The 24,569-nt window shown below is 45.4% G+C and overlaps 1 long non-coding RNA gene across 1 annotated transcript in view; it reads left to right on the top strand.

Annotated features, from left to right (window-relative positions):
- Positions 1-8,706: 8,706 nt before the first annotated feature.
- The window catches only part of LOC309861125, a 61,723-nt gene continuing 45,860 nt past the window's right edge, over positions 8,707-24,569 (top strand). Inside the window, exon 1 of the long non-coding RNA XR_014309770.1 lies at positions 8,707-9,427. This is a non-coding gene — a long non-coding RNA (uncharacterized lncRNA). The remainder of the gene's footprint in view (positions 9,428-24,569) is intronic.

The following is a 24,569-nucleotide window of genomic DNA, read 5'->3' as shown; positions in this document are numbered from 1 at the left end:
AAGCATCTGCATTTATGTCCAGAGCATCATAAAATCTCTCTTCAGTAACACCATCAATGTCTCCATAGGTGCTCAGATCAGTATATGGGATTGAGTTGAGGAGAGAGGTCAGTCTTTTGTCCCTAGACACCTTCCTCCTGTCTTGCCTGTGTCCCCTCCTCCAAATTTCCCTTGTCTTCTTATCCCATTGTCCCACTCACAGCCACTCATCTTCTCCATTGCTAGCTTTTTTGAATCAAACTTGGTTTCCTGCTCGAGGATGGTGAGAGACACAGGGCAGAGCTTCAGCAGTTCAAAATAAAGGAGAACAAGGTGCCTGAGACCTGAATCAGAGATAATTCCTGAAAGACAAGGGGTAGGTTGAGGCAAGGTGTGCCACCAACCCCAGAACAGAAGACTCTGTGAAGGCAGTGCCAGAGGAGGGCTAAATTGTTCTAGACTGGACAGAGTCAGATCTGCTGGGAGGAGAGCTTAGAGGAATGATCCCGCAAGTGCCTTTCGAGGGTATTAAGGAGGGGGAGGTCCCATCGCAGTATCTCTTGGGCTGTTCACTGGAATGACAGACATGTGATAGGCACAGTAAGACCCTTACTGCATTTGTTTACTACAACCAATGCTGAGTCCCAGGGTGTGGCTGTAACCAGGGGACTGGGAAAGTTGACTGTGTCTAGAGCTCCTGGTCATTCCCCTAGCAGTGATTAAATAGATACAAAACAGGCTGGCCCTCAGCTCAGGGCCTCCAGATATAATGGATGATTCAGAGGACAGGCCAAATGCCACATGGCTTATGTGCAAAGGGCAGTGTCTAGCACAGCTTGAGAGATCCTGGGTTCCTGGAGGGGTAGATGCTGACCTGAGGCAGGAGTCTCCCCTGCTGCCACTTCTGAATGGTCTCCTGAAAAGCACAATGCTCTGGCTTCTGCAGGTGAGACACTCTCCCAGAGGCATTAGGTTTATTATCTGAGATGCTGCATTTTGCCCTGAGAGGCAGGGCCTGGATCTTTCCTGAAGGATGTGGCTACCCCACATCTTATAAACCAAGGTGTCCACGGACAAGTGGGTAGGTACAGAATGGCAGATGAGAGCCAGGTAAAAAAGGGAAGCCTGGGGACCAGTGCTTATTTCCCTGTTAAGTCAGTGGAGTCAAAAGAGGTAGGTATGTTCCCTGTTAAGTCAGTGGAGTCAAAAGAGGTAGGTATGCCGCCTTTTACAATGCAGCTTTCAAAAAAACAAAACAAAAAACCAACTTCTTTCCCCCCTTCTTCCCCTGCATTTATCCAATGTTAACAATATTCTCAAATGAATGTATATGTATATACATAAATGGCACACAGAAAAAGTTGGTTACCACCTGTTTTACAAAAATAGCATTATAATATATATATTTCTCTGCCTCTTAACACACCTAAGAGATCTGCATGAATCAGTTAATAGGGATCTAGAACTTTCCTTTTAAGACCCTAATCCTGAGTGTCACCTTAACCCTAAAGGACCAAACCAAGTTCTAACCTTCAGGTTTTAAATTTAAGGCCCTAACTCCAATCCTAACATTAAGGTCCTCACCAGACCCCTAATCCCCACACCCTAATCCTACCAACCCTAATGGTGCTAATCCAAGGGGGAGAGAAACTGCAATGTACCCCCGCACTATTGAGGAACACCAGGATTTTTGCAATAACTTCCTTGTATGTGATCTTAATTAGTTATTTCCTCAGAATAGATATCCAGGAATGAGAGCAGAGGGCCCAAGGGTAGATATATTCTAATGCTATGAGGCATTGTCAAATTGTTTTTAAGGGTCTGAAAATTTTTCCTCCTGTGATGTGTGAAAGGACCCCCCCATTTTTCCTCATCACCAACCAGATATAGGATTCATCACTTCCAACTTCTTCGCATTTGAAATAGCCACTGACCAGGGGAGCTGGGTGGGGAAACAGGTCACACTCATTCATTCCTAAACCTAAAAGGCCCAGAGGTGCCCAGGACTCTGCTCCCTCCTATCCCTCTGTTCTGCTTTGGAAGAGGAGAAGCATACTTGGGAAGAGAACGTGCTAACATTCTCAGAGCATCCCAGGGCCGCCCCCCACCCCCCGGAAATGAGTGAGGCCCTAGAAGAGCGTCAGACTGGGACAGACTGTGGGATCATTAAGGCAGAGTGATGGTGTCCTGGTCACCCAGGCCAGGGAGCGCTCACTGACATACACCCCGTGATCTTTGCAATGTGAGTTGGAAATATCCAGGTCCGGGGGCGCTGTCTGCTGCCCTGTTTCTTAAACATTGGGACAGATCTGTTTCATTGGGGGTGGGAAAGCCAAGATGGGAGAATTTGGCAACTAAGAATGGGAGGGTGGGGGGCAGAGGGTGCAGAACAGGCAAAGGTGGAAAGAAACCAAAGGGAGCACGGAAGGGGACTCAGAGAGTGCTAATGGGGATTACGGGAGAGAGGAATGGGACAGACACAGAAAGAAGGCAGGCGGCTGGCACAGCGCCCTGAGCGGGGTCCTCAATCTGGAGCCACCAGTCTGCCTGTGGGAGCTCCTTTCTGGCTGGACATGGGGACAGAGAGGCACCAATCTGGCGGGCCAGTTCTAAGCTCATTTGCATACACATTGACCCCTCGGGGGCGATTCCTGGGGGCACCACCTCTGTGCTAACTGAACTATAGTTGGGGAATTTCCTGCTATAGCGAAAGCCGAGCTCCCAGTCTGAGGCACTCTCCCAGAAGGATCCAAGGACCCCAACAGGGCTGACCCAGGAGAACAACGCTCCTTGCATTAAGGCACAGAGCAAACCCATTTAAAAAGCATTGTGAAAATGGAGAAAAGTGGAGAATTTCTAGAAAAGATGGGGGGAATAGGATAAAAGGAGGGTGGGATTGTGAACAGGGCAGGGGAAAAAATAAAGGTCCCCGCCCAGGGTCCAGTAACAGCCCTGGGGGAAGGGGTTTTGAGGCTTGGCCAGCTCATTGGTGGTGCTCTCTCGGGAGAAAGGAAGTCAAGGACAACAGCGAGTTGGGGTCTGGGGCAGAGGGCCGGTTAGTGCTCACAGCATCCAAAAGGAGGCAGCGCTGGAGGTTTTAGGAGGCTGGGCTCAGCTCTAAGGGCAGAAGAGAGCTCCAGAAGCAGACTAGGGGAAGTTCCAGGAGGTGGACCCGAGGGGACTCATGTCTAGCTCTGCCTGTCCAGAATGCAACCAGTCAACCCTGGGGGGAGATCCTGGAGAGGAAGCACAACCCCCCAGGAATACTCTCCAACTCCCTCCCTGGTCCTTCACTGCAGCCTTACTCTCCTCTGGAAAGCTAAATAGTTCTAATGTATTGGCCAGCCCTGCACCATGGTACAGAGATTCTCTCCTGCTGTCCATAGTAGATTCCAAGGTGTTTCTAAGGTTTGGAAGCTGAACACTGTCTTACCCATCTTGAAACCAACACCCTCATCAGGACACCTTGGTTTCCTGGTGGCTTGAATGCATCTCTGACCCCCTCCACCATCTCAAGTCCAGCCGGGTGTCCCACTGGCGAGGCAGTTGTGGACCAGCAGGTAGGGCCTGGCCAGTTTGCCAAGGCCTGGGGCTCTGCTGGGTCAGAGTGGAGAGAGAAGGGCAGTGACCACTCCTCCCCGGGCCAAAAGGGAACCTGAGCCCAGCTGCCAGGAACAGGGAGCTTTAGGGCAGATCAGAGGGACCGGCATCCGGGCACTTTGAGGGGAAGAACATTGCTCCCCCGGGGGAACGTGTGTTTCCTATTGCCACTGGACCAAAGTGCCACCAGCTTAGTGGCTTCAAACAACACACATCATTTAGCTTTACAGAAGGCTTGCTGAGGTTCCCCATCTCAGGAAACCATGAGATCCTGAGGCCCTGCTGGCTGATACTTTGGGGGTGGGGTGGGGTTCCCTGTAACTGGAGTCCTGTGGAAAGCAGCCTTTGCAAGCAAGTAGACCAGGGGGCAGAAGGCACAAGGCAGAGATGTCTCACAGGGGCACAGGTTAACAGAACAGCAGTTGACTGTTGCTGGCCAGCGCTGGGCTCACGGACTCTCTTTTTCTTCCCGGGCAGAGGGCAGTTAGCTGGAGCTCCAGTATCTGACTGCACTCACAGGCTGCACATTCCTACCTCCAGCCAGAGAGAGGGCAGGAATATAGCTCCCCCCACTCCCTCCTTTCTCATCTCCACTTTTTCCTCTTCTCTTCCCCTCCTAGACATTCCCTTCTGGACCTTCTCATCTTCTCCCTCCCCTGAGCCCCTGATCCTGCTCCTGGTCCCACCTCTATCTAAGGCCAACAGGAGCGAAACCAGGGGAGGACGGAAGGCTCTTGGGCTCAAGGTCCCCAGGAGGAACTTCTGCCACTCCTACCCCCAAGGCGGACACCCTGCTTTTGCTTCCTCTTCTTTCAAGCACCACACAGACTCAGGCCCTGGGATCCTGAATCTCCATCTGGGGTCAGGCACGGGCCCAGTCAATAGTCCCCATATGACCTACCAGGTAGAACTGCCATGTCCCCTCCTATACCTTTAGTCTCTTCTCCTGCAGCATCACTATTGGGTTTGCACATTAAAGTCCTTCTCCCACTGCCTTGAGGGCATGGGTTCTGACTCATTGACTTTTGTATCCACAGTGTCTTGAGGACCCCATTAGAAGCATGGGGAAATTGAGGCAGGGGGTGGGGATCTCGTGGCCCTTGGCAGTGTTCTGCAGGACACCCTTTCCTGAGATGTCTGTGGATCCCTTTATTCTGGGTAGTCAGGAGACTTTCTGCTTGGGGCAGAGGAAAGGGAGGGAGCATTGGACCTGCTCAGGCAGCAAGAGCAAAGGCCTTGAACAGAGAGAGCGTTACCTAGAGATGAGACTTCTATGTGGGGCAGGTATTCAGGACCAACTCTGGTGGGATGGTCCTCTAGGCTATGGATACCAGGGCCTGCCTGGAAGACAAAGGGTGCCTCTTTTAAGCCTTGCTGGAGCTCTACTCAGTGGGACAGATTAGCCTTTAATGGGAGGCTTGGTTTCAAGCTTGACTTGGCTTTGAGTCTATCCCTCCTCAGTCTCTTCCGGTTCTTGGTCCCCTCACTAGGTTTAACCTCCTGGGAGAAAAATGCTGCAGCTGGCAGGTACCTTATGGGTGCCTCACTGAAGGATGAGTATAATATTTGCTCCGTGGATGCCTGGGGTCTTGTATTAGGATTCTCTGGAGAAACAGAACCAACTGTGTGTGTGTTGGGGGGGGGGGTAGCTGGTGTTTATTATAAGGAACTGGTTCACATCATTATGGAGTTTGAGAAATCCCACCATCTACCATCTGCAAATGGGAGACCAGGAAAAGCTGGTGGTGTAATTGAATTCGAGTCTCAAGGCCAGAGAAACAGGGAATCCAGTTGATGAGGGAGCAGGAGCTGGCTGAGGACAAAGCAAAAGCTGGCGCCTTGAACCCCCCCCTTCATCCGCTCCCCTCCATATGTGTAGCATCCCTCAGGCAGCCCTGACTGCCATGAACAATAAGCAAATAGTTAACTTGCAGAGCTCACAATCCTGCTAGACAGGAGTCTCCCTTGGCTTACAAATGTCCTAAATCTCACTAACAAAGATTGATAGCAGGATTGTGAGACCCCCACCAAAAAGTCTCCCAAAGATCTTAATGTTAATGGCTGGTCTAAAGACAACATTGATCCAGCAGCAAGAGCAAGGCCTCCGGCAGGCCTGGAACATCCTGGCACCTTGTAGGCCCTCTTTAGCATATGAAAACTCCACTGAACCCTCCCTTCCCCTCACCTTCCCCCAACAGCAGGGTACATAACCTGCCATCCCTCACAACCCGGGGCAGCAGCTCTTCCTGCCCACGGGTCCTGTCCCCGTGCTTTAATAAACCACCATTTTGCACCAAAGATGTCTCAAGAATTCTTTCTTGGTCATCGGCTCCGGACCTCAGCCCACCAAACCTCACCTAGGTTCTAGAACTTCATCAGCACAAGCGTTTTAGTCCATTCACCAGGCACCCATCAGCAGCCTAGGATGCGATGGGGAAGTAGAGGGACGCCGGCACCCCTCCAGGGCCTTTTATGGCAGGAATGTCTTCCCAGGGAAGGCAGGATGGTGATCAATAGCGATATCTTGAGGGACGCCTCTGGTCGCTTTTGACACACAGGAACCTCTGACATATCCTGCGTGGGACGCTACCCAGGAGTCAGGGGGGATTTGGTAATGGACCTTCTTTACTTTTCTGGAAGCATGGCCTGAGTAGGCTTCTTCATTTCCCAAGGACTCTACCTTGGGGTGCCTTTTAACCCACTGGAAATAATTTGGATTGCAAAACTTAGGAAAGGACTGAGCTCCTGTAACACTGCATGGCCTCAGTGGGATCTATCAGTTAGATCTCCTCTGCAGGAAACAGGGCAAATGGACCTAGGATACCTTCACTGTTCATACCTAGGCCTTCATTGCTCTACACCAGGACCCCAGACTAAGGACTAAGGGGCTTCTGTGGAATGTGTTTGCCCAAATATGAGTCAGCTAGTAAACTTTCTCCTGACATATTGGATGGTAATTACGTAAATAAGCCTTCTTCTAGTAAACCCAGGTTGCTGGGCCATCCCTAGCAAAGGGGACTCTGGCTTTATTTCTCTGTTTCTCTTAATAGATGTGGGGGCTTCTCCCTCACTCACGTCCCGTGTTAATGGCTATAACTGGAGCCAACTGGGGTTGGTCTAACTCGAGACAGAGACTATAAGGAATATTCCCAAGCAGCTGCCGAAACTCTCTTTGTTTCGGGGAAGTTTCCCTGTGTTCTCTGGCCTGACTTGGACTGCCTAACCCCTCCCCCCTTGCTGGTGGGAAAGCATGGCGTCTGCTTCTCTGTTGGGGCTTATGAGCTCTGAAACCGGGAATCCCTACTCTGCCTCGTGGCAGCACCTTGTTTCCTCTGTTTTCCCCTTCTGTTTCTGCACCAAGGTGCGTGCAGCCTGCATGACTAGCTTCTAGATCATGCACCACGGCTCCTTCTCTCTTCACTGTCAAGGAGCAAGAAGAACACCCCCACTCCAGATTTTCCCACGCATGTCTCAGGTAAACATTCAAAGTGGAGTGGGCCCAGGTGGAAAGTAAATCACTATTGAAACTAAGTTAAGTTTGTTGGTTTAATTAAGATAGATGCATCTTTGAAGTTAACAGCAGTAAATGTGAAGCTTTATTCTATCGAAGTTTACTGAAGGTCAAATAAGCTTGTGTTATTTATTAAAATTTTTTAGCAAAGAAATGACTAAACTGATGGTTAATTGTCTGTCTCAAAGTTCTAATGGGTAATTGCTGAAGTAGCTTTCAAAGTCTTTGGTAACCTGAAAGTTTTAAAGTTTTGCTTGGATGACAAATGGAATTAAATTGTGGACATCTGTATCTTAACCAAACAGGATAAAATGCTAAGTCATTAATTATTGGATGTAGGTTTGTGCTTTTGACTTCTTACTGCAAAGTAAGAGTATTTAAGTCTGCTGGTAAACTTGTTTTCCACTTAACTGATTCATAAATTTGCCACCTGAAGAATTCTGTTGTGTAGCAGTTCACAATTGGTTAATAACTAAAGGTGTTTCTAAGAATACAAAGTTCTGCTTAGTGTAACTAAGACTGATGGAAATAAAGGGAAACTCTGTATGTAGGAAAGTAGGAGACATGTAAGAAAGACTTAAAGAAATGGGAATACATTTTGTGGAAGGTAAGGGAAGGTAATTTTGTCCTAAATGAGATGGTTGTTTAGAAAGAAATGACTTGGGACAAAACCTGAATGCAAAGGAAAGTGTAGAAGGTTTGTGAAGGGAAATCTTCAGAAAAGGAATTTTAGCTATAGTCAAGAATGGATTAAGATTGAAATGAATGGTACATTCATGAAAGGTACATTGGTACAAGACTGAAATTGTCTCTGTTCAAAAGGACAATGTTTTCTTAGATCAATTGATCTGCTGTTAAGAAAATGTAAATGGTTTTCTCTTTGCCTGCCCAGAAAAACGAGTTTCTATGTTCAGTTTTATCAGGTGTTTAACATCCCTAATTATATTTAGGCATGTGCTTCAACACTTTTTAAGATTTTAGCAAATGTTGACAAGATTTAAATTGTAAATCTCTTTAACTCAGGCTTTTCCTTGGTATGTGAAGTTGCTCATGAAGTACTACTGAACCAATGATAAACCTTGGGTTACATTTGGGAAAATGCTATAACTATTCTAGAGATTCTACGCACTTCCTAAAGTTTTATTAACGTTTTGAGAGATCATCGCTTGATACTGTAATTATGGAAATGTTATGTACAGAAATAACCTGATTTCCTTGCAGCTAACTTGTAAACTCCCATGTCTCTTTAGCTCTAACCATATCCATTCTGAGTTTTTGTCATTTATAATTGTTTTAATTCTCTTGTAAAATTATCTTCAAGGAGATTCCTATAAAGGACTTTCAGGACAAATAAAGATATTTGATATACTTGAAAATCCTAAAACTGAAATGGGTAAGAATTTCCAGAACTGACTAAAGCCGCATTCACCAGAATTAGTAACATGGGACTAAATGGACTAAAAGATTATAGTGTTGTGTCTCTTAATGTTTTATCTTATTTTAAACATTGCTGGTTCTCTCTAATGTTTGCTCTTCCAGACTAGGGATACTTTTTCTTAAGTTATCTGTAACTTTACAGAGATGGAAAAGTGCTCATTTGTAAAGTGCTCAAAGCATTCAACTTTTCTCTCTATCTGAACCCTCTGAAACCAAAAGGTCTCAGTTAAGTATTCTTTCTTCCATAGCAATCAGTCATTTGCATAAGTTCAATAAGAATCTGTTCTCCTTTAACAGGACACCATTGGAAACATGGGTTATTTTACCAAGGCTTTGGCTGGAATGTCATATTTGAGAAAGACATGCATAGACTCAGATATGACCAGATAGCTTTAAAGGAACTAAGGTTGACTTTATGAAACCTGGAGCCATAAAGCCCCTTGGGACTGTTGGCCTGATACCTTGCTTACAGAGTTCCCAGCAGCCTCACCAGGTGAGTAAAGAATGTCACTCTTTGGTAGGTGCGGAGACTCAGAAGAGGCATTCGCCCAAATTAACAGGTATTGCAGGCATGCCTGATGGCAAGTATGTGGCTTGGCTTCTGGCCCGGAGAGGCTACTAAAAGTTCAACCTAGAGATTCCTTATACAAAGTTCCAGCAAAGCAGATTCTAAAAGATCTATTGATCACACTCACTGTTCTTGCTGAGCTTATGTAAATAATAGGCCAAGTTTGTTAAAACTGGACTTGTTTCACAAGTGAATTAGTCCTGATTTGGCTATCTCTGTAAATGAGGGTTATTTTAGAGAGAAAAATTGTTTTAGTAACACACCTTTATGGATGTTAAATTCTAGATTTGATTGTCTTTAAATGTTTGTTTACCTATGCTAAACAATTTGAGGTAAACTTCAGAAAAGTTGCACAATAGCATATTTAGTCGATCTTATTATTTTGTGGATATATGAACAAGACCCCACAGCACATGATTAAACAACTGGAAAATGGGATTGATTCCCCTACAATTGTATAACTTAACTAATCCCTTATGTGTGGCTGGGATAATGAAATTGCCTAAAAGCCACCATACCACACTCCATAGGATTAACTATGGACTTGTGGAGATAATGGATGACCCCACTTTGTTTATGAGTGGATTGGATGATGCATGGCGGGCTCCCCTTATCTCGACAAGTTTTCTCACTTGCCAGTGATCCTCTGTAATCAGGATATTGTTAAGGCTGGACCACTCAAAGGTCTTATTGGTTTTATCCCTTAGTCATATTTATCTTAGAAGTCACCTCTGTTGAGGTACAATTGCAAACAGATGCTTTAGCGAAACTTAGAACAGCCCTCCTCATAAAAAGAGCCTCAAAGCTCACTATGGGACAGTCCTTGACTGTAATGATGTCACATCAGGTCCAGATTTGTCTTAGAAGCCAAAGGCCACCAATGGATGATGTAGGCCAACTAATTAAATATTGGACTATACTTACAGATATGCCAGAAATAATACGTAAAATTTGTCAAACTTTAAACCTAGTTACCTGTATGCCTGAACCTGACCTGCACTCCTTTCTCTATAGAGCAAAAATGTTCAGAGGTTATTGATCTTGCTTACTCTATTTGTCCAGATTTAAGATGCCCCTGTTAAAAATGCAAATGACAGTTGGTTTTCTGATGACAGTAGTTTTCATAGAAAAAAATAAGATAAGCTAGGGTTCTAGAACTTCATCACAGTGGTGCAGAGTCTAGTCTAGGTCTGAAGGTCTGTGACCCAGGAGTCCCAGGGGCGGGGAGCAGAAGACAGTTGTCCTAGCTTAAGCAATGAGGTGGAAAAGGGGTGAATTCTACCTTCCCTCACCTTATGTTCTATCCAGGCCCTCAAGGGACTGGATGATACCCACATTGGGGAGGGCAATTTACTTTAATGAGTCCTCTGATTCCAATGTTAATCTCATCCAGAAACACACATGTTCACAGCCACACCCAGAAACAATGTTTGATCTGGCTACCCCACTGATCAGGGAGCAGAAGGCAAGCTGAGGGCAGAGCACAAGCTGATACCTCACTCCACTGCCCACCCCCATACCCACCCCCAGGTTGGCTGTGTGTGGCTGGCATTCCTCAGGCACTCTGGCTGCCAGAAAGCTAAGGGAAAGGAAAAACAAACAGTGAACTGATAAAAATTAGAGGACCCGAGTCTTCATCAGTTTACCAATATCTTAGAGATTTACAAGAAAAAAGATTTCCTAACCAATCACCTAACTTCCAGAGACCCATAAGTCAATTTCCTGGAGCCCTAACATCACCCTCCCCTCCACCAGGATGTGGGAAACAGGCAAAGGGAATGTAAACAAAATTAAATTACTTTATATCCTGCAGCCTATTGACAAGGACTTGTAATAGAGTATAGCATTCCTCAGGCATCTCCCAGCTGTCCTATTAATGCCTTTTAGAAGGAAAAACAACCTTAACTTGGCAAGAGCAACACCTCCGAAACTGAGTATTCTTCAGCATATGAAAGTCCTTTTGGACACCTCCCTTTATCCTTACCTCCCCCAGCTCCCAAGTATATAATCAGCCACCCCGCACAGCCCCGGTGAAGCAGCTCTTTCTGTCCACGGGTCCTGTCCCCTCTGCTTTAATAAAATTGCCTTTTCTGCACCAAAGACGTCTCAAGAATTTTCTCGGCTGATGGCTCCGGACCTCATCAACACATTTCAAAACTCTATCACCATGGCCAGTCAAAGTGACATATAAAATTAACCATCACAGGCCTCTTCACGTTTTCATAGTTGTTCTACTGGAGTTCCTGTTTTATCTTCCTTTGGATTTTTTTTTTCCGCAGGGGCACAGACAGGTGTAACTTATTTTCTGAAAACACATATCATATATATGTACATACACATAAGGTGTGGTGGATACAGAGATGTGCTACCTGGAAGGGGGGGACTTGCTGGCTCACCTGCAAGGAGGTTGTTCAGGGCACAACCCTTGGCTATCAGCTCCAGCAGTCACCTTCAGTGGCAGAGAGATGCCTCCTGAGGTCAGGTCCTTCCCTGGCAGCCCCTTCCTACGCCAGGGAGAGGTGTGGGTATAAAGATCTGGCCCCTGCGTGTTGACCTAGCCAGCTCTCACAGGTCATGCTCGTTCTGGAATCCCTGTCGGCTGGCTGAGCTTCTGCTTAGCCGGCATTACAGTATCATGTCCCCCTCTGCCCAAGCCTGCTTCCGCTGACTTCTTTCATAGATGTGGATCCCTAATTGCTGCTTCTCCTCCAACCCACGGTCCCTCCACCATCTGCTCTGAAGAGCCCGACCTGTGACACAGGTGTATGTACTGTTTTAAAACCTGTTTTCAGTTAATTTAGCAACGTATGTAGTCAATTCAATGACAAGATAGTCACAGTATCATTTTTAATAACTGCACAGTGGTCTAAACAATTGCATATTTTTCTTAATTTTGCTATGATAAGCAATGCTTCTGTGTAATCCTTTAACTCACTACCCCTTTTCCTACTTCATGATTAATCCCTAAAAAAGGAACAGCTAGATCAAAGCAGACGCACTTTTTTTAAAAAGATTTATTTATTTGACAGAGATCACAAGTAGGCAGAGAGGCAGGCAGAGAGAGAGGAGGAAGCAGGCTCCCTGCCGAGCAGAGAGCCCGATGTGGGACTCGAACCCAGGACCCTGAGATCATGACCTGAGGCGAAGGCAGTGGCTTAACCCACTGAGCCACCCAGGCACCCAAAGCAGATGCACTTTTAAGAAAGCCTTTGGATTCCTTGATCCTAAAGGCTCACGGGAAGAGCATCTCATTTTTAATTTCCCACCTGGCCAGTTTACGACAGCCATAACCTCTTCTTGTAACGTTTCCCAGTCTGGTGGGAAAAACAATGTTCCTTGGCTCACAAGGTACTCCTAGGCCCCGCTGTTACTGTGACTTGGGAGGGTTTCCCATCATCCTCAAAGCCACCAAACATTGACCACAAAGGGGCGCTGCTCCCCTGTCCATGTCCTGGGGCGGCACACTCTCCATCCAGCTGCCTTTCCGGGCCAGGAATGCAAAGTTCCAAGCAGGGTTTACAGAGAGTAAGAAAACAGCCTCGATCCCAGCCAGGAAGCAGGTACTCCGGCCTCTTAAACGTCGTTTTCCCGCAACTTGTTTTCAACTCCGGTCAGCTGCAGCTCCGGCGGGGACCCTGAGCCCGCAGAAGGGGTGTGTCCGCGCCTCCGGCTCAGAATCCCTGGGGCACCTGTAGGGCAAGCCTCCAAGGGAGAGCCCCAGTACCGCAGCCGCCAGATTCGGGGGCGCCCCCAGGGGTCGTGTGTAGGAGGCAGAACCAGGAGGAGCAACTACAGAAAATACAGATTGCCATCAGCAGAAAAAGTATTTTTTATCTATGGAACATTTTGTGCAAACCTTACGGGAACAACAGAACCACACTCCAGCGCAAAGAACAGCCTAAAACCAGCAGAAAGGAGGGAATAATCAAGATGAGAGCATGGGAACAGCTGTGTAGCTGTCTGGAGCGAGGTCTTCGCTGAAGCGGGCCAACCGCAGCTCTAAGTGGACACTTCCCGTGATTCAATACTGAACACTGAAATACAAAACTCAGGCCAAACCTGGTGGAGAGGGTCAGCATCCTCCATGCTCTCCCCCACCCCCAAAGGACTTGGTGCATTGCAAACCCGCACTTTGGGGGCGCCTGCGTGGCTCAGTGGGTTAAGCCCCTGCCTTGGGCTCAGGTAATGATCTCCGAGTCCTGGGATCGAGTCCCCCATGGGCTCTCTGCTCAGCAGGGAGCCTGCTTCCCCCTCTCTCTGCCTACTTGTGATTGATCTCTGTCAAATAAATAAAATCTTTAAAACAAACCCTCTTCGTGGCCAGGGCCCAGCCCCCTACTAGGACCGTGGGTTTCCTACCCGAGAGCTTCTCCTGCTCGCAGGCTACCGCCGACTCTGCACTGCCTTAATCCCAGGGAATACAGGCACGGATGATGTCCCATACCTTATGATGTCCCCTGACTTTCATTTAACCTGTCCTTGAGTGGGCTGCTTGCAGCTCGCTACTGGGTGTATCATGTGGGGATTAGAGCAGGTGGTCCTGAGAAGCGCCAGAGAAGACAGGAGACCCCTCCAGGCTGTCTTCGCCCAGGCCCAGCAGGGCTGCCTCCAGGCTAAGAGGACGCAATGGGCCTATTGTGAGGCAGCCATGACGGGAAGGCGTTTCAGGGACGTTGGTCCTCGGAGGCCCTATGGCCATTACCCTGCTCTCCCCTGGAAAGGGAGGACCCTGGGTGCCTGGATGGGTCACCCTCCCCATGCACCGAAGAGCGGCCCAATCTCCAGCTCCGGAATCGGGGACAAGGTGGCAGAGGGCGCCGGCGTAGCCCAATTCTCAGAAAGACTGAGACCTGCTCCCAGAAGTTGGGCTGAGTGTTCGGCACTAACTGTGGGTCTCTACAAAAGAGGCTACGCGACCCCAGACTGCAGGCTCTGCGTCCTGGGTCTACCTTGCCATGGCTGACCTCGGCGAGGTGGCTTTACCTCTTCCAACCCCAGCTTCCAAACATAACATGGAAGGAAGCTGAGCTAAGCAGGAGAACCAAGCCCCGCCGGGACTGAGCCTAGAGCCACAGAACACACCACCACCGAGGAAAACGCTGCGCAGGCGCGCTACAGGCTTCCGCCAGAAGGGCTGGCCAGGCGGAAGTGACCGCAAAGGCCTCTGGGGAGTGTAGTTTTTGCGACGAAAGAGTCCGAAGAGGACGGGCTTCCCTTGAGAGGTCACCGGCGGCTTCGCTTTGAGAAAACAGCGAGTGAGCCACCAGGGGCTGTAGTTCAGGAGGCGTGGCTTCGTCCTCTCAGGGGCGGGCCGAGCCCTCCAAGGATTCTGGGGACTGTAGTCCCGGTGTCTCTGTTAGCGGGTCGGTGAAGGGTGCTGCCCACTGTCCTTCAGACGTCGGGCGTGAGCGACGTGGGGGTGGAGGAGAGTCAAGAGAGGCTGCGGGTGGGGGGGCGGTCTCTGGCAAAGCTTAGGGTGGCGATCTCGATTGTTTCTCATTTTGGGAGAGAATGGGGGTGAACAACTCGCAGCTCGAGGAGAGAATTAGAGGAAGGAATTAGAGGTGGCGAGGCTTGGTGGTCAGTCTGTGGGTTGCGGGGCGTGCCTCGAGCAGAGCACCCAGGACTGCCGGGCCACGATTTCTCTTTTGGGGGGAGGTGCGGGACTGTTTAGGGCCACAGTATTGGAGGTAGTAGTGCCCCAGCTCTAGTTTTCTCTTCACGTGGTGTGTGGGGCTTAGGATGGAAGACCCCAGGGTTTTTGTGGGGTTGTCATAGTCCAGGTGGTGTGAGGGGGTTGGGACTCCCCAGAGTATTTAATGGGAGGGGAGGGGCGTGAAGCCTGAGCGGTGTGGTGGTGGGTTAGAGCTCCTACCTGGATGAAGTCAAGGTGTTTGCTAGCTTGGGGCTAGCTGCCATTCCCCAATTGTGGGGCATATTGGAGAGTGGGACAAGATTTGGCTTAGAAAAACTGCGAAACATTCCCAGGTGTGAATGGGTTGGGGTGGGAGTCGGTGGGGAGTATGTAGTGTGTTTTTGGGTGGTTAGGGCAACTTACCTTCTACAGGTTTGCTGTCCTACTCTTTGCTTCCGGCGGGGAGTATTGGCTTGGTTCAGAGGTCTTTGGGTTTGGCTGGAAATCCGAGTGACCAGTTTTGTTTGCCCGGTTCCCTTTTAGACAGTGGGTGTTAATTGGCTACTTTCAGGGTTGGGACTGAGGACTGAATTCAGGGGTGGGTGGGTAGGTGGGGGAGGTATACGGTGGGAGCCACTGGGTCTAGGTGTCAACAGCCCCTGGTGGCTGTTAGCTGACACCTAATTCACTGATAGAGGCCTCTCTGGTGGACCTTAGGCTTTGGGACCTTTATTTTGAATTTTATATTATGACTTTATTTTTTTTTTAAAGTAGGCTCTACACCCATCTTGGGGCTTGAATTCCCAATTCTGAGATCAGAAATTGTGTGCTCTACCCACTGAACCAGCCAGGTGCCCCTGAACTTTATATTATGGAAAAAATTCAAGCATTCACTTTAGTAGAGAAAATAATGCAAGGTACCGTTGTGAATCTGTCTCCTAATTCCCACACTTACCAACTCTTGGCCAACAGTGCTGTATCTAAGCCCCCAACCTCACTTGACTGGCTTACAGCTAGGCTGACTGGTTAAGTGCATGACCTTCTACAGCCAGAATTTAAAGCCAAGTTAAGCCACTTTCTAGTCTAGTCTAGTCTAGCCTTACTGTGGCTTGGTTTTTTCATCTGTAAAGAGATTTGATGATGGGGCGCCTGGGTGGCTCAGTGGGTTAAAGCCTCTGCCTTCGGCTCAGGTCATGATCCCAGGGTGCTGGGATCGAGCCCCACATCGGGCACTCTGCTCAGCAGGGAGCCTGCTTCCTCCTCTCTCTGCCTGCCTCTCTGCCTACTTCTGATATCTGCCTGTCAAATAAATAAATAAAATCTTAAAAAAAAAAAAAGAGATTGGATGATAAAAAGAGCAGTGGAGAGGCCTAGATGAGGCAAGACTCATACAACAACTGAACAATCTTTGGTGTATAGTAAGTCCTCAAAGAGTGTTAACTCCTACTATTAATAATAAACCTTGAATTCCTGGAGCCACAAAGAGAATGGATTCTACTCTCTGTAGCACATCCAAGAAGGCTGTGTTTCACGGTGTCTAGTCCTAACTAGTCTAGAAGATTTGAAGGGTCTTATCACTCTGTTGTAAGTATTCTGACACCATTCATCCTTTGTGTTCCCCCAAACCCCTCACTTTCCCCAGGCTTTCACTTGAAGATTTCCAGCCTGGACTCTAGAAAGCCAGTGACAATCCTGGGGCTAGTACCACGTGTCTCTTCCACAGGCCAGCTTCTCAGCCTCCTGCCTTCCTGGAAAAAATGGCTTGTTGGGAGGGAAGATCCCAACAGCCCACTCTAAGATATGTATTTATGGTCCTCTAGTGTCTTTTTTGCTCCAAATAGTAGTTAGACTGCCTTTGTTAGTCCTTGACTTCTTGGGCCATGCAATGGCCCATTTGGAATTTGGAGCCTTAGGTGATCTGCAGGAAAGAAGACCATTCAAAGGACAAAAGCCTTTCACAGAATATGGTTCCCCAAACCTGTGGCCCTTGCATGGGGTTCCTCCATCATTGCCCCCAGCCCTTCTCCCACTCCCTCCAGGTGGCTGCATTCCCAGGCCCACCAGTGATGTGAAGTATGTGTCTGTCTGTGTGACAATACCATGCTGTTTTGATTACTACAGTTTTGTAATGTAACTTGAAGCCTGGAATTGTGATGCCTCCAACTTTGCTTTTCTTTTTCAAGGTTGCTTTGGGTATTCTGGGAATTTTGTGGTTCCATAAAAATTTTAGGATTGTTTGCTCTAGCTCTGTGAAAAATGCTGATGCTATTTTGATAGGGATTGCATTAAATGTGTATATTGCTTTGGGTAGTATAGACATTCAAACAATATTTGTTCTTCCGATCCAAGAGCCTGGAATGCTTTTCCATTTCTTTGTGTCCTCTTCAATTTCTTTCTTTCTTTCTTTCTTTCTTTCTTTCTTTCTTTCTTTCTTTCTTTCTTTCTTTCTTTCTTTCGAGATTTCATTTATTTATTTGACAGAGAGAGATCACAAGTAGGCAGGGAGGCGGGCAGAGAGAGAGGGGGAGGCAGGCTCCCTGCCAAGCAGAGAGCCCGATGTGGGGGCTTGATCCCAGGACCCTGAGATCTTGACCTGAGCTGAAGGCAGTGGCTTAACCCACTGAGCCGCCCAGGTGCCCCTTCAATTTCTTTCATAAGTGTTTTGTAGTTCTCAAAGAATAGGTCTTTTACTTCTTTGGTTGGGTTTATTCCTAGGTATCTTATGGGTTTTCGTGCAACTGTAAATGGTACTGATTCTTTAATTTCTCTTTGTCCTGCTTCATTATTGGTGTACAGAAATGCAACAGATTTCTGTATATTGATTTTATATATATTTTATATATTTTATTTTATATATTTAATTGATTTTATTTTATTGTTATTTTATTTTTTATTATTTTATTATATTTTTAAATATTTATTTTATTTTATATATATTTTATATATTTATATATATTTTATATATATTTATTGATTTTCTGTATATTGATTTTATATGAATTTTTATATCAGTGCTAGCAAATTTTTGGTGGAGTCTTTCAGGTTTTCTATGTAGAGTATCATGTCCTCTGCAAATAGTGAAAATTTCACCTTTTCCTTGTTAATTAATTTGGTTGCCTTTTATCTTTTTCTTGTCTGGTTGCTATAGCTAGGACTTCTACTACTACACTAAATAACAATGGTGAGAATGGACATCCCTGTCTTGCTCCAGACTATAGAGGAAAAGCTCTCAGTTTTTCCCCACTGAATAACAATGGTGAGAATGGACATCCCTGTCTTGCTCCTGACTATAGAGGAAAAGCTCTCAGTTTTTCCCCACTGAGGATGGTATTAGCTGTAGGGTTTTCTTTTCTTTTTTTTTTTTTTTTTAAAGATTTTTATTTATTTATTTATTTGACAGAGAGAGATCACAAGTAGATGGAGAGGCAGGCAGAGAGAGAGAGAGAGGGAGAGAGGGAACCAGGCTCCCTGCTGAGCAGAGAGCCCGATGCGGGACTCGATCCCAGGACCCTGAGATCATGACCTGAGCCGAAGGTAGCGGTTCAACCCACTGAGCCGCCCAGGCACCCTAGCTGTAGGGTTTTCATGTATGGCCTTTATTTTGCTGAGATATGTTCCCTCTAACCCTACTTTGTTGAGATTTTTTGTTGTTGTTGTTGTTATTGTTGTTTTTATTTAAATCAGGAATGGATGTTGTACTTTGTCAAATGCTTTTTCTGCACTTACTGAGAGGATCATATTTTTGTTATTCTTTCTTTTATTAATGTGGTGTAACATATCAGTTGATTGCGAATATTGAACCACCCTTGCAGCCTAGGACTAAATCCCACTTGATTGTGGTGGATGACTCTTTTAATGTACTGTTGGATTTGGTTGCTTTTTAAAAAAATTTTTTTTGTATTATTTTATTGAGAATTTTTGCATCCATGTTCATCAGGGATATTGGCCTACAGTTCTCTTTTTTTAGTGGAGTCTTTATCTGGTTTTGCTAACAGGGTAATGCTGACCTCATAAAATGAAGTTGTAAGTTTTCCTTCATTTTCTTTTCTTTTCTTATAAACATTTATTTTTATCCCCAGGGGTACAGGTCTGTGAATCGCCAGGTTTACACACTTCACAGCACTCACCAAAGCACATGCCTTCCCCAGGTCCTGAGTTCTTTTCTTTTCTTTTTGAAAAGAATAAGTATTAATTCTTTAAATGTTTGGTAAAATTCACCTGTGAAACCATCTGGCCCTGGACTTTTGTTTGTTGGGAGATTTTTGACTTTGGATTCAGTTTCTTTGCTGGTTATCAGTCTTTTTAAGCTTTCTGTGTCTTTCTGTTTCAGTTCTGGTAGTTTTTATGTTTCTAGGAATTTACCCATTTCTTCTAGGTTGTCCAATTTGTTGGCATACAGTTTCTCATATATTCTTTTATAATTGTTTGTGTTTCTGTTGATTGTTATTTCTCCTCTCTCTTTTGTGATTTTATTTATTTGGGTCCTTTCTCTTTTTTTCTTGATAAGTCTGAGTAAAGATGATCGATTTTATTGATTTTTTTTTTTCAAAGAACCAGCTCCTGCTTCCATTGATCTGTTTTTCATTTGTTTTTTTCTTTCTATATTATTTATTTAGTCTTTACTATTTCTCTCCTTATGCTGGCTTTAGGCTTTCTTTGTTCTTTCTTTAGCTCCTTTAGGTGTAAAGTTAAATTATTTATTTGAGATTTTTCTTGCCTCTTGAGGTAGGCCTATATTGCTATAAACTTCGCCTTTAGAACCACTTTTGCTGTATTCCAAAGGTTTTGGACAGTGTGTTTTCATTTTCATCTGTTTCCATGTAATTTGAAGATTTCTTCTTTGATATCCTGATTGACTATTTCATTGTTTAGTAGCATAATATTTAACCGCCATGTATTTGTGGTTTTTCCAAATTTTTTCTTGGGATTGACTTCGAGTTTCAAGCATTATGGTTAGAAAAGATGCATGGTGATATCTCATCCTGTTTGTATTTCCTGAGTTCTGATTTGTGACCTAGTATGTGATCTATTCTGGAGAATGTTCCATATGTAGTGGAAAGGAATGTATATTCTGTTGTCTTAGGATGAAATGCACTGAATATATCTCTTATGTCAACTGGCCCAGTGTGTCATTCAAAGCCATTGTTTGTTTGTTGATTTTCTGCTTAGGTGATCTGTCCATTGATGTATTATTGTATCATTATCAATGAGTTCCTTTCTGTTCAATTATTTTATATATTTGGGTGCTTCCATGTTTGGTGCATAAATATTTACAATTGTTAGATCTTCTGTTGTATAGTCCCTTTAATTATGCTATAGTACCCTTTTTCATCTCGTTATAGTCTTTAAAAGTCTAGTTTAAAGTCTAGTTTTAAAGTCTAGTTTGTCTGATATAAGTATGGCAACACCAGCTTTCTTTTGATGTACTTTTGCATGATAAATGTTTCTCCATCCTCTCACTTTCAATCTGCAGATGTCTTTAGGTCTAAAGCGAGCCTCTTGCAGGCAGCATCTAAATGATCTTTGTTTTTTCATCCACTTTGACGCCCTATGTCTTTTGTATATGTGCTGCCGAAGCGAGCACAACGCCCTATGTCTTTTGATGGGACATTTAATCAATTTACATTCAGAGTAATTACTGATAGATATGTATTTATTGCCATTTTGTTACTTATTTTGTGTTTGTTTCTGGAGATTTTCACTTTTGGTCTTTCCTTTCCACTCAAAGTCCCCTTTAGTATTTCTTGCCTGGCTGTTTTAGTGTCATGAACTCCTTTAGTTTTTCTTTGTCTGGGAAACTCTCTCTGTTCTGAATGATAGCCTTGCTGGATAGAGTATTCTTGGCTGCAGATTTTTCCCATTTCAGTATGCTCAATATATCTTGCCATTCTCTTCTGGCTTGCCAAGTTTCTGTTGAGAAATCTGGGTCTTCTCTTGTAAATTAAGGACTTCTTTTGTCTTGTTGCTTTTAAGATGTTTTTCATTATCACTATAGTTTGTAAATTTAATTACAATATGTTTTGGTATTGACCTGGGTTTGTTGATTTTGATGGGAGTTCTCCGCTTCTTGGACCTGGTTGTAGGTTTATTTCCCCAATTAGGAAATTTTCAGCTAGGAGTTTCTCAAATCAATTTTCTGCCACTTTTTTCCTCTCTTCTTTTTTTTTTTTTTAAAAATTTTATTTATTTATTTATTTATTTTATTTATTTATTTATTTATTTATTTATTTATTTATTTATTTGACAGAGAGAGATCACAAGTAGATAGAGAGGCAGGCAGAGAGAGAGACAGGGAAGCAGGCTCCCTGCTGAGCAGAGAGCCCGATGTGGGACTCGATCCCAGGACCCTGAGATCATGACCTGAGCTGAAGGCAGCGGCTTAACCCACTGAGCCACCCAGGCGCCCCACCTCTCTTCTTTTCCAGAGTTTTCTATATGAATGTTATTACATTGGATAATAAAACATCACCGAATTTCCCAAGTCTATTCATGACATGTTCCATAATTTTGTTCAGCTTCCTATTTTTCATTATTTTATGTTCCGTATCACTTATTCTTTTGTTTCTTCCAGCTTTTTATTCCTGCATCAAGCCTGTTTCCAATCTCAGTTACTGCATTTCATCTGTTTTTTAACTCTCTTATCTCTGTGATAAGAATCTCCCTGATGTCTTCTACTCTTTTCTTAAGCCCAGTGAGTATCCTTATGATTGATGCTTTAAATTCTCTATCAGGCATATTATTTAAATTTGTGCCCCTTAGATCTCTGATCTCTGTCCTTATCTTGTTCTTTCATTTGGGTTGAATTCCTCTGTCTTGGCATTTTGTCTAATTCTCAGTCTTCTCTGTGTTAGAAAAGCTCATTATGTTTCCTGATCTTAGAATGATGGCTTCCTGAAGAACAGGCCATATGGTGTCCAGGGTCTGGCACTTAAGGAAGGGTCTCTGGTGTGTGCTGAGTGCCTTCTGCTGTTGTGTTTTGGCTGCTCTGTCATTCAGACCCCATTGTCTGTAGAGGATCTCCTTGCCTGAAGTGCACAATGTCTGGTCCTCTGCCAGAATTTGGTTAAGTGAGTTGTTTTGGTCTGCTTGTGAAATGAGACACTGAAGCCCTGCAGAACACTGTGGTTGGGAGATGTGGTGTGGGCAGGGTTTTGGCTTGTCTTCTAGGGGAGGGCCTGTGGCTCTAGGACTGTCAAGAGCTTGACTGAGAGGGGCAGTCCCACGAGAGCTCAGGCGTGTGGGACTTGGTGTAAGCAGGTTAGGCAGCCCGTGTTGCCACTGCACTGCTTACATCTGGGAGCTCTGTGTTTTTGCTGAGTGGCAAGGGAGGGAAATGGCACCAGCTGGCTCCTTTGTCCCTGAAGAGGAATCTTCCTGATTGTTTTCCCTCTGGGAAGCATTCTGAGCTAAGTGAATAATCTTCCTTCCCTCTGCGTGTCCCAGGTGTTTTTCAGATTGCTATTTCCACACTACCTGCCTCTGGGTTGTTTGCCTGACTATCCCCAGGAACACTGACTTTTAAAACTCCAGGTTTTAGGGACTTGGTGTTGCGGAGAGTCTGTACTGGACTTCTGGGGGAGGGGCCCACTGTGCTGAGCTTTAGGCAAGCTTGTCTGAGCAAGACACTCTTGGGCCAGTAAGCAGCCAGTGTCATGCTCAGCTATTTCCAGTAGGTGGCTCTGTGTTTATGCCGAATGGTTGAGGAGGGACATGATGGCTGCTGGCTCTTTTGTCCCCAGAGACGCAGCTCTGTGAAACTTGATTCTCTGGGAGGCACTCCAAGACAAGCGAACAGTCTGTGTGCCCCAGGCATTCTTCAGATTGTTTCCAAGCTGTCTGCCCATGTCTGCCAGCCTTCACTCCAGGAGCAGGATAGCACTCTTACGGTTCTATCCCGGCAAAGCCAACTGACCTTTAACACTCCAGTGTTTAAGTCCTGGTGGTTTTAAGAACTCATGGAAATTAGCCTTTCATATTTTCCCAGCTGGTGGGTCTGGGGAAACGTTCTCTGTGCATTCCACCATGTGCTTCTGTCTCTGTTTCTCTCTTTCTCCTGTCTCTGCAGCTTTGACATTCTCCCCTCCACAGCACCAGGGATCCGTTTCTCCCCCAAACCAAGGCTCTGCCCTTAACATCTTGGATGTGGCGACTTCCCTCCCTTTACTTTGGAATTTCAGTCTTCTTGATTTCTGGGGTATTTAGAATGATTTGATAGTTATCTATTTGTGTTTGATGAGGAGAGGAATCTAGGGTCCTCCTACTCACTCACCATCTTAGATTCTTCCCCCATTCTTTTTTTTTTTCTCTTTTCTTTCTTTCTTTTTTTTTTTTTTTAGAATTGTTGTGGCTATTTTTATTTTTTGTGTGTGTTTCCACACATATTTTAGGATTGTTTCTTAAAAGGGTAGCCCCCTTCTACTTCTCCTGGTAGGTATGATGTGGGAAACAAAAGCAGAAGAAAAATTATTAAACTTCCTTACTACTTACAGCCCACTGACAAGTTCTTGAAAGAAGCAGAGTGACATTCCTTTAGTTACTCAACTACCTAGATGTTGACACTTCGATAAGGGCAAAAGGCATTCCTAGCCTCAACCCCTTCCTTCTTCCTGTGAGTCAACTTTAACATATAAGAATTCTTTTAGAAATTTCCTTTATCTTTAAACCCGGGAAGATATGTGTTGGCAATCATCCCCCAAGCATATGGCCCACTGATATACATCTAAAGGGTCTCATGCCTAAGGTTTTATTAGCAGTAATTTAATGACCTTTTCCCAACAATTGCTAGGCCCCTCAAGGTCCTGGAAACCTTGCTTCCAAAATTCCTTAGAAACTTATGCCATCCCTAACCCCGACCCAACTTGAAAGTATATAATGGGCCATTCCTCATGAAAGAGTGCAGCTCTTTCTGCCCATGGGTCCTGTCCCCGTACTTTAATAAAACCACCTGTTTGCACCAAAGACGTCTCAGGAATTCTTTTTTGGTCATGGGCTTCGAACCCTAATGTCTTTCCTATATCATTCATTATATCAAGTGCCCTCCTTAATGCCTATCACTCAGCTACCCCATCTTCCCATTCTCCTCCCCTCCCCACCTTCTAATGTACAGATGTGTGGATATCTCCAAGGTCCTGGCATGTTATGCAGAAGAATCTTTTTTGGGTTATGTATGACGTAGTAGTCATAAATTGAAGAAGAAAGACACACAAAGCGACTCACACTGCCATGGTGCTGTCACTCATCATCCTTATATTTACCTAAGTGGTGGCCAGGAGAGACACACAACACTATATTAAAGCCCATTGGCCAAAATTAGTCACATGGCCAGGCTGGCTGCAGGGGGCTTCTGGTGTGGTCTCCTGTGTTCCCGGGACGAGACTCACAGAAGCCAGTGAGTGGTGATTGACGGTCTGCTGAGGATGAATGCTGGGAGTTCTTTTTAAAAATTTTTAAAATTTATTTATTTATGAGAGAGTAGGGGAAAGGAGAAGGGCAGAGGGAGAGAATCTCAAGTGGACTTCCCACTGATCATGGAGTCCCATGTGGAGCTAGTTCCCATAACCCTGAGATCATGACCTGAGCCAAAACTAGAGTCAGAAGCGTAACTGACTGAGACCCCCAGGTGCCCATGCTGAGAGCTCTTATAGCTGATGTGGTCAGAGGAAGAAAGCCCTGACAGGCATATTTTCTTACCTTCTGCCTCTCCAACATGCTTGGACAAAGGTCAGAATTAGGCCTGTAATCAAAATGTTACAGAAATATAATTTCAAGGATGGCAGATCCTAAATTTTTACCTGAAAGAAGTGTTCAGTTGCACCAAGCACACCGGTCTGATTGGGATA

The sequence above is a fragment of the Mustela nivalis genome (genome assembly GCF_964662115.1).
Source record: "Mustela nivalis genome assembly, chromosome: 3".
Lineage (NCBI taxonomy): Eukaryota > Metazoa > Chordata > Mammalia > Carnivora > Mustelidae > Mustela > Mustela nivalis.
This window is presented reverse-complemented; position numbering and strand designations above follow the sequence as displayed.